The 12,476-nt window shown below is 35.5% G+C and overlaps 1 protein-coding gene and 1 long non-coding RNA gene across 2 annotated transcripts in view; one reads left to right on the top strand and one right to left on the bottom strand.

Moving 5' to 3' along the window:
* The window catches only part of LOC114325453 (phospholipid phosphatase homolog 1.2 homolog), a 151,266-nt gene that overhangs the window by 42,071 nt on the left and 96,719 nt on the right, over positions 1-12,476 (top strand). The gene's annotated exons all lie outside the window — the stretch shown is intronic.
* Positions 4,561-9,748, bottom strand: LOC126879689 (uncharacterized). Its single transcript, XR_007696204.1, has 2 exons — positions 8,692-9,748; positions 4,561-4,701 (listed from the first exon to the last, which is right to left on the bottom strand). It is a non-coding gene; the product is annotated as an uncharacterized LOC126879689 (long non-coding RNA).

Here is a 12,476-nt window from a genome sequence, read left to right as displayed (position 1 = left end):
GTGTTTTTGAGCCTTGAAAATTGTCATCTTTCGTTCTTTTTTCAGTTTTAAATTGTTTATAATTCGAAAACGATCAACTTTAGAGAAAAATTACAAAAGAACTTTATTGTTTAGAATGATCCAAAAAATCTGATATACCTAATATTTGACCGGGTCAATTTTTTTTTAATTCATAAAAAAGTCATTTTTTAATTTTTAATTAAATATAGTTAGAACAGGATTAGATCGGGCAACCCTTGTTTTTTGTAATTTTTAACATGCTAAATTATATGACATATCCAATAATTTCTATCCATTAAACAGATCGGTGCAAATCGACCTTATATCAGATCCTCTATTATCATGTACATAATGTAAATTTGGTCTTCCATTTTGTAGCACTTATAAAAAACGTATATGTTTAGATCGACGCAAATCTAGAAATAGAAGAAAAAACTGACATAAAAAAAAGATTAAGAATATGAGGCATGAAGAAAAGGTTTAATTTTATAAAGTTATATATTAAAATTGTTTAAAAAAATTGCGTATTTGTTATTATAATTTATTTCTTAGACGATAACTAACGGTAACACAAAGTAGACAAATCAGTGTTCCATTCGGTAAAACATATTTATTATGCTAGCAATAACCTATATGCAAATAAAACTGGATCGTCCTCAGTTTATCAGTCATTGTCGTATTTTATCGCATCTTTAAACCGACATTTTTAGTACTGTATTTTTTTAACCTTGGCTAGTATAAAAAATAAATCAATGCCTACATTCAGCCCACATTCATAAAGGTCCATTCAAAATTGGCTAATTTATTTGGCAATGTCCGGTTGAGATATAACTAGATCTATGTAATTAGAAATTTTCATTTTCTATTAAAATACAGGAAGGTGAATAGTTTTGTTGATGTGTGTTGTAGAGGAAAAAACGTTGGTAAGTATATCTTATAATCATGCTTGACTTAACACCGAAAAAAAAACAAAACAATTATATATTTCAATTAATGAGTTTTATATTTCAAAGATTGCAATAATAGATATTATTGTGATTTTAGATAACTTTTGATATTTTTATAACGTGTCTATTATAGCTTTAATAAATTCTTGTTATGGTTCTTATAAATAACTAAGAAAAGTATAAAAAATGTGGCAATCAAATTTTGTGTTTATGTATAATATGGTACATTCCACGTCAAATCACTCAGGCAAAAACTTTTGGATCTCAGATTTTTCTGAAACTTGGTATATAGCTTCTGCGGGACTTAGAAATAAGATATTTAAGGTCAAAAGTTCTTCTTCTTCTTTTTTTCTCAACATGTTATTTTATGCGATTTTCTAGTGATTTGGTGTTTATTTAAACAAATTTGCATTTTCTATCGTAAAGTGTCAATGAAAAAAATAATATATTAATAGAGGGGACTCAAAAATGTCATTATATGGCATTATATCAAGTTATTTTGATTCAAAACAAGTTTTTGATCAAATTTTATAGTGTAGAAAATGTTTAAATACCGTTTTTTACATTTTCCTCCATTCCCAAAATACATCATAATCGATTTGGCTGAAAATTTGCCAACAGATAGCCAAAAACATAGGACTTTAAGTGGTTAGAAGGATTTGAATTATATTACAATACCAAAAAAGTTACATGCATTAATATCAGACTCAAAAGTATATTAGTCCAGTCGGGATAGCATTTGACCTTGCATGCGGAGCTGCCCAAAATTTTATTTTTCTAATGTTTAGGGGGGTCAATAGTAGCCTAAATTTAAAATCGCGAATGAATTCTTCCGTTACGTTAGCCTCCATCTTGATTTTAAAGGAGAACCGTTTTTGCTCAATATCTCCGACATTTTTAACTTTTCGACAAAAATGGTAGGAACTGCAATTGTTCCAAATAAATCGTATTTACAATTATTACAATTTAAAAATGAATAACCATTTTCAATTTCGTTACAACACGAAACTACATCCGCATCATTATTCCAGTTCAATCAGAGAGTGCAACAAGTACCTCTACCGGTTTCGAAACTTATTAGTCTCTCATCAGGAGGCACATATGCTGCTCTCTATGACCCAACTAGGACAAACAGCGGCGTACAGTCACGGATTGCAACGAACGAAATGGCAGGGATGCCCTAGCGGCAACTGCTAGCAACAAAAACTAAGTTTTCAATCTAATAGCACATAAAACAACATCCAAAGATGTTACTCTACATCCTACCAGACTGAAAACAATGGGAACCTTCTCTGGTACTTATACCTTCGAGGCTTCTACAATCTGCAAGCCATAACGGATGCTGAGACTATTACAATTTCGTTTTAACAATTTTTGTCGTGAGGTCGATATTTTCCGAGTTAATTGTACTTACAGTAGATGCCTATATTTTTGACTCTGATATTGCATGTAACTTTTTTTGTATTGTAATATAAGTCAAATCCTTCTATCTTCTATCTATCTGTGGGCAAATTTTCAGCCAAATCGATTATGATGTATTTTGGGAATGGAGGAAAATGTAAAAAAGGGTATTTTAACGTTTTCTACACAATTAAATTTGGTCAAATCTTGTTTTGAATCAAAATAACTTGTTCTAATGCCATATACTGACATTTTTGAGTCCCTTTTATTAAAATATTATGTTTTTCATTGATACTTTATGATAGAAAATGCAAATTTGTTCAAATAAATACCAAATCACTGTAAAATCGCTTAAAATAAACTGTTGAGAAAAAAGAAGAAGACGAAGAACACATTTCGACCTTAAATGTTTTATTTCTACATCCCGCAGATGCTATATACCAATTTTCAGACAAATCGGAGATCCAAAAGTTTTTTTGATCCAAAATTGAGTGATTGGAAATGGAATCGCCCATATCTATTCTAGTAATTTAAGTAATCCGAGATCACAGTCTGGAACCATATTATTTGACCTATCTGGAGTAATAACTTCATGATAATGTTATCCGCTATCTTTTCTGCTTCATAAGGATGTAATATCGTCATTTAATTTGTTTGAATCTTCTTCTTAACTGCCATTCAGAAACGGCTGCTATGAAAAGTTCATATGTTATCCGTATCATTCTCTGAGGTTGCACAGCCACTATATTCTGCGTCTCCCTATGCTGCTGTTTCCTTTGTTTGAATATTTCTGTCCAATTAGCTTTTTTCTTTGTGTGTTGTTTTGCTTCGGAGAATGTCCTTTATTTGTTCTGATCGTCCGAGATCTTTCTACCACAAAAGAAAAAACTCAATACCTTCTGATCGATTACTTACCTACACAGTGAAGATATCAACAAAAAGAGCCAAACACGGGCGTTACCTTGCAGAAGAACGAAATTATCTTCAATACTTAGCAAAATGCATGACATTTTCTTCAAGAACCTCCCTTATATTATACCGATCAGCTATCAGAGACCCCCTAAGAAACACTGTTAATTCTGTTTTACAAAGCAGATGCTTCCCCATATAATAATCGAGCCACTTCCAAAATTTCTGGCTGCTTTTATGTGACACTGAGTAAATCGCTCACCGGCGCGTCTGTAAACTGGAATAAGGCCCGGCGCAAATTGAACGTAAGCCAGACACAACCTGCGCCGGCGGGACGGGTGACCCGTGCATTTATTTTTCTAGCGTGCCGCATATTGAACACAAGCCAACCCAACCGTTGGCTATCGACGTGGCGAATAGAGACGGGCAAAATCAGTGCGGACATGTAACGGTTACTTTGATACCGATTCTCAGTGGTACTGACTACAAATACTGATTACAAAATACTGATGTATCTGATCCTTGTACTGAATTGAGTAGGCAGCTTAAAATCGGTATTTCCGTACTAGGTCTGGATCCCGCGTATGAAAAAAAAGCTGATTAATAGCAAGCTGAAAATTTTTTAATAGCTTAAGGGTGTCTAATCGGACAAACTTTGATATATGGGAACACTGGAACAGGGGAAGTTTTAATTGTGGAACAGGTTAAAAATTTGGAACGGTCAGACCACGAAAACGGCACATCTATTTTGTCCGACAGAACAGACTTAAACTCTTCGAACAGAGATTAAACTCTCATGCAAAAATCAGACTGCTATTTATCACCAAATGGGCGTTTTAATGAGTGGAACATGTAGAATATGTCAAATGACAGGAATTAAGACAGGTGATAAAGTGAAGCGTTTTACCTGTCTGCTCTAATGGGATCAAGGAAAGACTATCTATAGAGATACTGGGGAGTCGAAATGGGGCTAGCAGAAGGAACAGACACGCAAACCTTCATGCGAACGGCAGCTCATTTTTTGTGCGGTGGCAGGTCGTAGATTCGTTGGGAGGGGTAGGAAGGTTTTAAAGAAGACTAAACTACATAACCAAATAAGCAAAGGATACTTACACAGACTTGAGGACTTTCCTACTATTTAAACAAATTGGGACGCCGTTTGAAAAATCCTCAAATTCTCATATCGAGTACTTACTGGAAAGCAACTGGGGGACATTCATCGTAGATTCCTCGTTGGGGTTATAGTGGGCTACAAATTATCATCATTTGGCTTCTATGCCATTATATTTTCTTCTGTTCTAAAACTTGTTAAAACAAAAATCCATGTCACAACACTTGGAACTTCAAAATTTTCCATTCAGACGGGGCTGGGAGGGGAAGATATTCAAATCATTACAAAACTGGATAAAATCGATACCAAATAATATCATCTGGGCATTTCTTACTGGAACATGAACAAATCAAAACATCATAAAAATAGCAACAGCTACATAAAGGACAGGAACCAGGAAACCACGCACTTCTTTTACCGGCAAATCAAACTGCATAACAATAGAACTGTTTCACAATAATATATCCATTAAAATGCCGTGAAACTATTGTCATTATATTCCTTGACATGTTAGAAATCCATTAGTTCTTTTACTATAAGAAGAAAACCATTTTGGCCGGCAAAGTGCGACTTTTTGAGTTCTAACAAAAAGATGCTTACAGAGCTGATGTACTTTTAGAACTAACTTTACATCGTCACGTCTCTCTCGCGTCCAAACGATGCATTTCTTCTCGATCTTTCGGCCAAAACTATTGACCAATCGTCAACTACAACTCAAGGATCTTTCAAAATGCAGACCAATAATAACATGGGATTTTTATCGCTCAAAACTTAAAGGAAAAACACCAAACCTTTTAGAGGATTCATTCTCGAATAATGAATGATTTCACAATAACTATCTACGTAGTTGGTAAATGCTACTCAAATAAATAGGAACTTTCCTATGATTTTACTTTGTTGCGAAAATATTCTGAAATATTTCGAACAGGAGCGGCTTAGGAAATTTTAAAGATATTTAAACTGACAAAATAAATTAGAAAAATTGATATTTTTCTTGGGATAGGATTAAAATTAATGGATATTTTTTATAAAATATTGTAGTAGAAATCCATCTGCTACAATAGCCTCCTCGGAAGAGAGGAAACTGGATTACCAATTCAGTTTTCGATAACTACAAAAATAAACATTGACTTCTTGGGTGTGACAGGACAACAATACAAAAATATTTAAATAATGGCTAATGGGGATTAAACAAAAACAAAAACATCATTGTTAGGGAGTGGGCTAGCGTGCCATCAATCGCCAGACTCTTTAAAGTCGAGTAGACTTAAATGTTTCTTGACTCTACAAAGAACTGTAGGTGACAAGAGTTTCTGTGCCTTGGGAAAGAAATAATCTTGTGCCCTGTGTGGACCTCGCTGACATCCACAGCAGTAACACAAGTGACATACCAGGGCAGACACAGCCTTATCACCTCGTTGCCTAACTGCGAGCGGTTCTCAAAAACTAAAAAAATATGACAGATATACATCTGCCCAAACTCAGCTAACACCTAGCGAGTTTCACGGGACATTTTGGCAACGGTTCTGCAAAATGAGGATTTAGACAATCCAGTCTAAACACCTCAGTGAGATAAAATCTCATGAACAACTTACCTCAACAACTCATTCAAATAAGACAGGGCTAGACTAAGGGGTATATGACAACAACAAGGACTAAAATCAAGACAATATTAACAAGGGGGGAGGGGGGATACGTGTGACAACAACAAAAGACCGAAAAGACTAGTATACTGGGTTCAAACAGGATATCAAACTTTTTAAACAAGACTAAGGGAAATGAACGCAACATATGATATAGAGAACACTACATCATTACGTTTTCAATCAACAGTCCAATCCAGGACATAAGAACCTTTCATGAACGTTCACTAGACAACTCTCTCATTTTCAAATCACAAGCTGGGGAAAGACTTCATTTTCAAAACAGGGCTACACTTCACTTTTCGAAACAGGGGATAGACTTCATTTTTCAAGACAGGGGGGTTGGGCTTTACTTTTCAAAACTGGGGATAGACTTACTTTTCAAAACTGGGGGCATTTCATTTCTCAAGACTGGGGGTGGACTTTATTTTTCAAAACGGGGGGCTACTTTTTCAAAACAGGGGATGAAAGCAACACGCAAGGGGAAGACCAAAGGGACATTGGAAAGTATGACAGTTCTGACGAACAACCGCTTCCATTTATCGACCGAAAGCAAGCTTCACCTGTACTCAACGCGGCCAGATCCTAACCTCACCAGCCTTGTCACAGCTTCTGCTCTTGGCCTACTTTCAATCAACAAAGAGAAGAGAGGTCAACTAACTATTCGCCAAAAAAAATCAAACTCCAGCACGGACACGGGCTAACAGACAACACGGGCTAATAGACAACACGGGCTAATAGACAACACGGGCTAATAGACAACACGGGCTAATAGACAACACGGGCTAATAGACAACACGGGCTAATAGACAACACGGGACAACAGACAATGGGCTCTAAAACTTCCAGACAAAACAGGGATAGACAAACAAACAGACAACAACATACTTTTTGACTTCTAGATATTCTCAGGGGCTTACAAACACAAACAATATTGAAATTTGGTTCCTATATGAGCTCACACGGGATAAGACATTTCTTGCTCCGACTACTAATGAAAGTGTTCACAGATAGTTGAACAACACTTCCTTCATCACGAGTATTACACTTGTGACATGTCAGATACAAAAAGACATACTTCATTCACGGGGGGACTTCAACTACTTCACTGGGGGGAGACTTCAACTACTACTTCACGGGCTCTTTTTAACTAACCTCTGGCATCCTTTTGACACCTACAAAGATAGATTAGTCAAAAAAAAAAAAACAAAAACAAGGGGCAACACAGACAAGGGGGGGGCTTTTTCAGGGGCTAACTTCTACACTTCAAGACAGTTATTCTCAAACAGTGTCGACAGAGAACGCTATCTTCAAATCTAAAAGTGACAGCTTTTCTCCTGGCTGCTTGAAAAAAACACAGAAGTGGGGGGCCTCTCCACGGTTTCCCTCTTCACTTCTTCATGGGGTGACTTCTACAAGGGGTAACTTCTCTCACACAGACTATACGGGACTAAACTCATACACGGACCATACCAACAACATTACACATCTACTCAAATGACCAAATCAATAATCACAAAAAACGGTTATTCTGTAAAAAACTGTTGATCTATAGGAATACATGCAAAAAATACAACATACTGTTATACTTCATAATTGGATTCAATATTCAAAATATTTAACGTTACTTTTAATCAAAATTTTCAAAAAAATTTTACGTTACTTTTTTATTCAACTGTTTGTCTATATATTTCATCAATATTTTCAAAAAAATTCAAATCAATGCTTTCATCATGGGTACAATATCAATACAATATAGTAAGTACGCTACTATATTAAACATACTATTCTCTTGTACGATACATACAATACAATACCAGTATACTACGGTTTACATAATATGGGGTTATAAGTTAAATACACTATGATGTATGAAATGGTACATGCCTATACAATCAGCAGCATGACCAAATCAACACCACAACAAAATGTGTACATACTTACACCTCTTTGGAAAAATTATTAACATTCGTAAACAAAATTTATAAAAATGGGCTCTTTTGTGGGAACTAAAAGACTGAAACAGTTTCGGGGGCACTAAAAGACTTGAAACAGTTTCTAGGGACAAGACAAGAGGAATCTGGGCTAAACTACTTGGAAAGACTGGGGCGATATTTACTCGGGTCAAACTTCAGGGTGTACGTTACAAGTATTACAAGTGTAACACTAAGTGGGAGTGGCTAAAGACATTGGGGACTAGTAGATAGGCTAACTACTAGTTGAACATGTCTACAAGCTAGACTTGTAACAATGGGCATACAAAAAATGACAAGAGTCGAGCTTCCATGTTGTCATAAACACCTGCACCACAAACTGAGATCGGCTGCCCAAGGGGACGGGCATTGCCTAACAGTTGTAGTACAAATGAGACCGAAAGGAGGCTAAAGGGATATGGTAGTGGGCACATGCTAATGGGATCAGGGGGGCTAAAAATGGATCGAGCCCCACGTTGGGCGCCAGTTGAAGCGTTTTACCTGTCTGCTCTAATGGGATCAAGGAAAGACTATCTATAGAGATACTGGGGAGTCGAAATGGGGCTAGCAGAAGGAACAGACACGCAAACCTTCATGCGAACGGCAGCTCATTTTTTGTGCGGTGGCAGGTCGTAGATTCGTTGGGAGGGGTAGGAAGGTTTTAAAGAAGACTAAACTACATAACCAAATAAGCAAAGGATACTTACACAGACTTGAGGACTTTCCTACTATTTAAACAAATTGGGACGCCGTTTGAAAAATCCTCAAATTCTCATATCGAGTACTTACTGGAAAGCAACTGGGGGACATTCATCGTAGATTCCTCGTTGGGGTTATAGTGGGCTACAAATTATCATCATTTGGCTTCTATGCCATTATATTTTCTTCTGTTCTAAAACTTGTTAAAACAAAAATCCATGTCACAACACTTGGAACTTCAAAATTTTCCATTCAGACGGGGCTGGGAGGGGAAGATATTCAAATCATTACAAAACTGGATAAAATCGATACCAAATAATATCATCTGGGCATTTCTTACTGGAACATGAACAAATCAAAACATCATAAAAATAGCAACAGCTACATAAAGGACAGGAACCAGGAAACCACGCACTTCTTTTACCGGCAAATCAAACTGCATAACAATAGAACTGTTTCACAATAATATATCCATTAAAATGCCGTGAAACTATTGTCATTATATTCCTTGACATGTTAGAAATCCATTAGTTCTTTTACTATAAGAAGAAAACCATTTTGGCCGGCAAAGTGCGACTTTTTGAGTTCTAACAAAAAGATGCTTACAGAGCTGATGTACTTTTAGAACTAACTTTACATCGTCACGTCTCTCTCGCGTCCAAACGATGCATTTCTTCTCGATCTTTCGGCCAAAACTATTGACCAATCGTCAACTACAACTCAAGGATCTTTCAAAATGCAGACCAATAATAACATGGGATTTTTATCGCTCAAAACTTAAAGGAAAAACACCAAACCTTTTAGAGGATTCATTCTCGAATAATGAATGATTTCACAATAACTATCTACGTAGTTGGTAAATGCTACTCAAATAAATAGGAACTTTCCTATGATTTTACTTTGTTGCGAAAATATTCTGAAATATTTCGAACAGGAGCGGCTTAGGAAATTTTAAAGATATTTAAACTGACAAAATAAATTAGAAAAATTGATATTTTTCTTGGGATAGGATTAAAATTAATGGATATTTTTTATAAAATATTGTAGTAGAAATCCATCTGCTACAAAAGAGCAGTCTGATTTTTGCATGAGAGTTTTTTCTCTGTTCGGAGAGTTTAAGTCTGTTCTGTCGGACAAAATAAATGTGCCGTTTTCGTGGTGTGACCGTTCCAAATTTTTAACCTGTTCCACAATTAAAACTGCGCCTGTTTCAGTGTTCCCATATATCAAAGTTTATGCGACTAGACACCCTTAAGCTATTAACAAATTTTCAGCTTGCTATTAATCAACTTTTTTTTCATACGCGGGATCCAGACCTATACTTGTAACTAGTAACGTTTTAAAAATATCTTACAAGTCCCTAGTAGTCGTAGCGGTATGACTTTCGAAAACATCGAATTTGATCATAAGCGGGCGCATAAAACGATATCTTACACTGAGTATTCTATTTCTGCACATAATACCTAAATATTTGAAATAATCTCTTCCCTACTGCTCGGTCATAACTCATATTCCTCAATTTACTGCTCGAATCACAATCATTTACAATTACTGCAGGTCATAATTCATAATCCCTCCGCTACTGATAGGCCATAAAAAATAACACTATTTGTAATAAACAAAAATGTAATATGCCGACAACTTGAATTTGAGGGTAAAACGATATTTTTATTGATCCCGGTTTTAAGTAACATGAATATTTTCTAATAATGTGTTTTTGTAAAGGCATAACTTTGATAATTAATTTCGTATAGCCGCTTATTTAGTCTACCAAAAGAATTTAATGACAAAGACAACGCAGTTTTCACTTGGGGTGTTGACTATGCTAATATTTTTATTTATCATAATAAATTGTACTTAGGTACCATCCGTATTTATTTCAGATACGTCCACCTCGCAAAAAAAAACAAGTAAAAATAAACATCTGGCGGTGAGTCACGCGTCCCACGGCCCAAGAAAACTGTACGCCGATGACAAACGTTCCCAAGCTTGACCTGCGAACGAATGAACTGATAGTAGGATGCACAGAACTGTCTACGCAGTTCGCCGGCGCAGGTTGTGTCTGGTTTAGGTTCAATTTGCGCCAGGCCTAAATCTGTCGGATCCACAAAGTGCAAAATCTTGACTCATGAGTAAACAGAATAACAGTCCAGTCGTCAATATCACAATCTACATGTTCACGTGCGAAACTTAAAAATGCCATACGGTGTGCCTTCGTTAGCAGTGGACCAGTAGCGGGCATTCTTGTTCTGATTCAAAATTGCCAATCTGTTTCTAACCGAACTGACACATATTATCATGCACTCATCGTTTCCGGCACGTAGCGTAGTCTCCGAAAAACCTGATTTTACAAAGAGGTGTCTCATACGATACGTTCCGGACAGTATGAATTGTTCATATTTAAAACCATTAAAATCAAATTTTTCGGAAACTAAACGCTACGTGCTGGAAACGATGGGTGTATGATAATATGTAGAAACCTTTGTTCGAACATTACGGACTGTGAAAAGATCATTTTGTAGTTGCCTAGCTGTAACATGACGTGTACGCAAAGTCTGCAGACGTAAATAACGGTCATCTGCGGAGTTCGTGCACCTAGGACGTTCTGGAACTGGTCTTCTTGTGCAACTTCCAGTTTCTTCATAATTGCTAAAGCTCTTGAAACGCTAGGTTGGTGGATTTTCAGAACATCAGCAACATATTGCTGCGATCGCCCATCTTCAATGAAAGCTACAATTTGGGCTGCTTGTTTTAACGTTAAATTACTCATTTTTTTTTTCTAAGATTGGACCTCCTCATTGAAACATCAAGCAGAAACTGATCAAATTCTCGAACCCAAATGTCCAAAATAAATATTCTGTCTTATCAACGTTTTGTTTACTCTCTTTTCAGCAAAAACACACTTCAAATTGAAATGTATGGCTTTGTAGACACCTACCGGAGACCATAGACGAGTATTATAACACTCTGCTAAAAATTAAAAATTACTTTTAATTTTTTTTCTGTTTTAAAAATTATGCGATACTTTTTGTGATTGTAATAGGTTAATTATTATTTTAATATTTCCTACAAAATAGTATTGCAAGTACTTATTTCTCTTGGAATATTTCATTACTTTATATTTCCAGAACTTATTTTCCACATAAAAGTATTCTAAAGCCGACTTGTCAATTTCTCGGACTACTTATTTCCGGTCAAATTACAACACAATGTAGCATTCTATAGATAATTTACTGAGTCATATGAACTACTGCATAAAACAATAAGAAATCCGCTCTCTACATGTCTTTCTAATTAATAGTAACGACTGTTAACGAATTAAGGCTTTTAAGATAGTTAACTCTTGGTGAACTAGACGTACCTATTTATTATTATGTAATATGAGAATGAACGACTTCCTCATTCAGATCGCTTGTTTTATAAAGTAGTCTATTATTAATTTTTATTTTAATGTATATTTAAATATTGCAAAAGCGTTTTAATTCTTATTTAGAGACCCATGAAAAAAGAAAATTAAACATTAGAGCACACTTTCTTTGTTAAAATTTTAGAGAAAGAAAAAGAAAACTCCTTTTTAAATGGATTTTTGCGAATGACTTAGAAACTATGTATTTAATCACAAAAATCAATCTTAGAAACAATGTAGCCTATAAATAAAGGACAAAAAAATGGTAAATTTATTGTGTCCATAGCTCGAACACAAGTGGAGAAGTAGCTTATTGAAAATTGATTCGTCAACTCCAAAATTGAAAGTTTATCGACATGAAATAAGAAGAAACCAGTGCATTTGTCG

Source organism: Diabrotica virgifera, chromosome 1 (genome assembly GCF_917563875.1).
Source record: "Diabrotica virgifera virgifera chromosome 1, PGI_DIABVI_V3a".
NCBI lineage: Eukaryota > Metazoa > Arthropoda > Insecta > Coleoptera > Chrysomelidae > Diabrotica > Diabrotica virgifera.
Note: the sequence above shows the minus strand (reverse complement) of the source record. Positions and strands in the feature narration are given on the sequence as shown.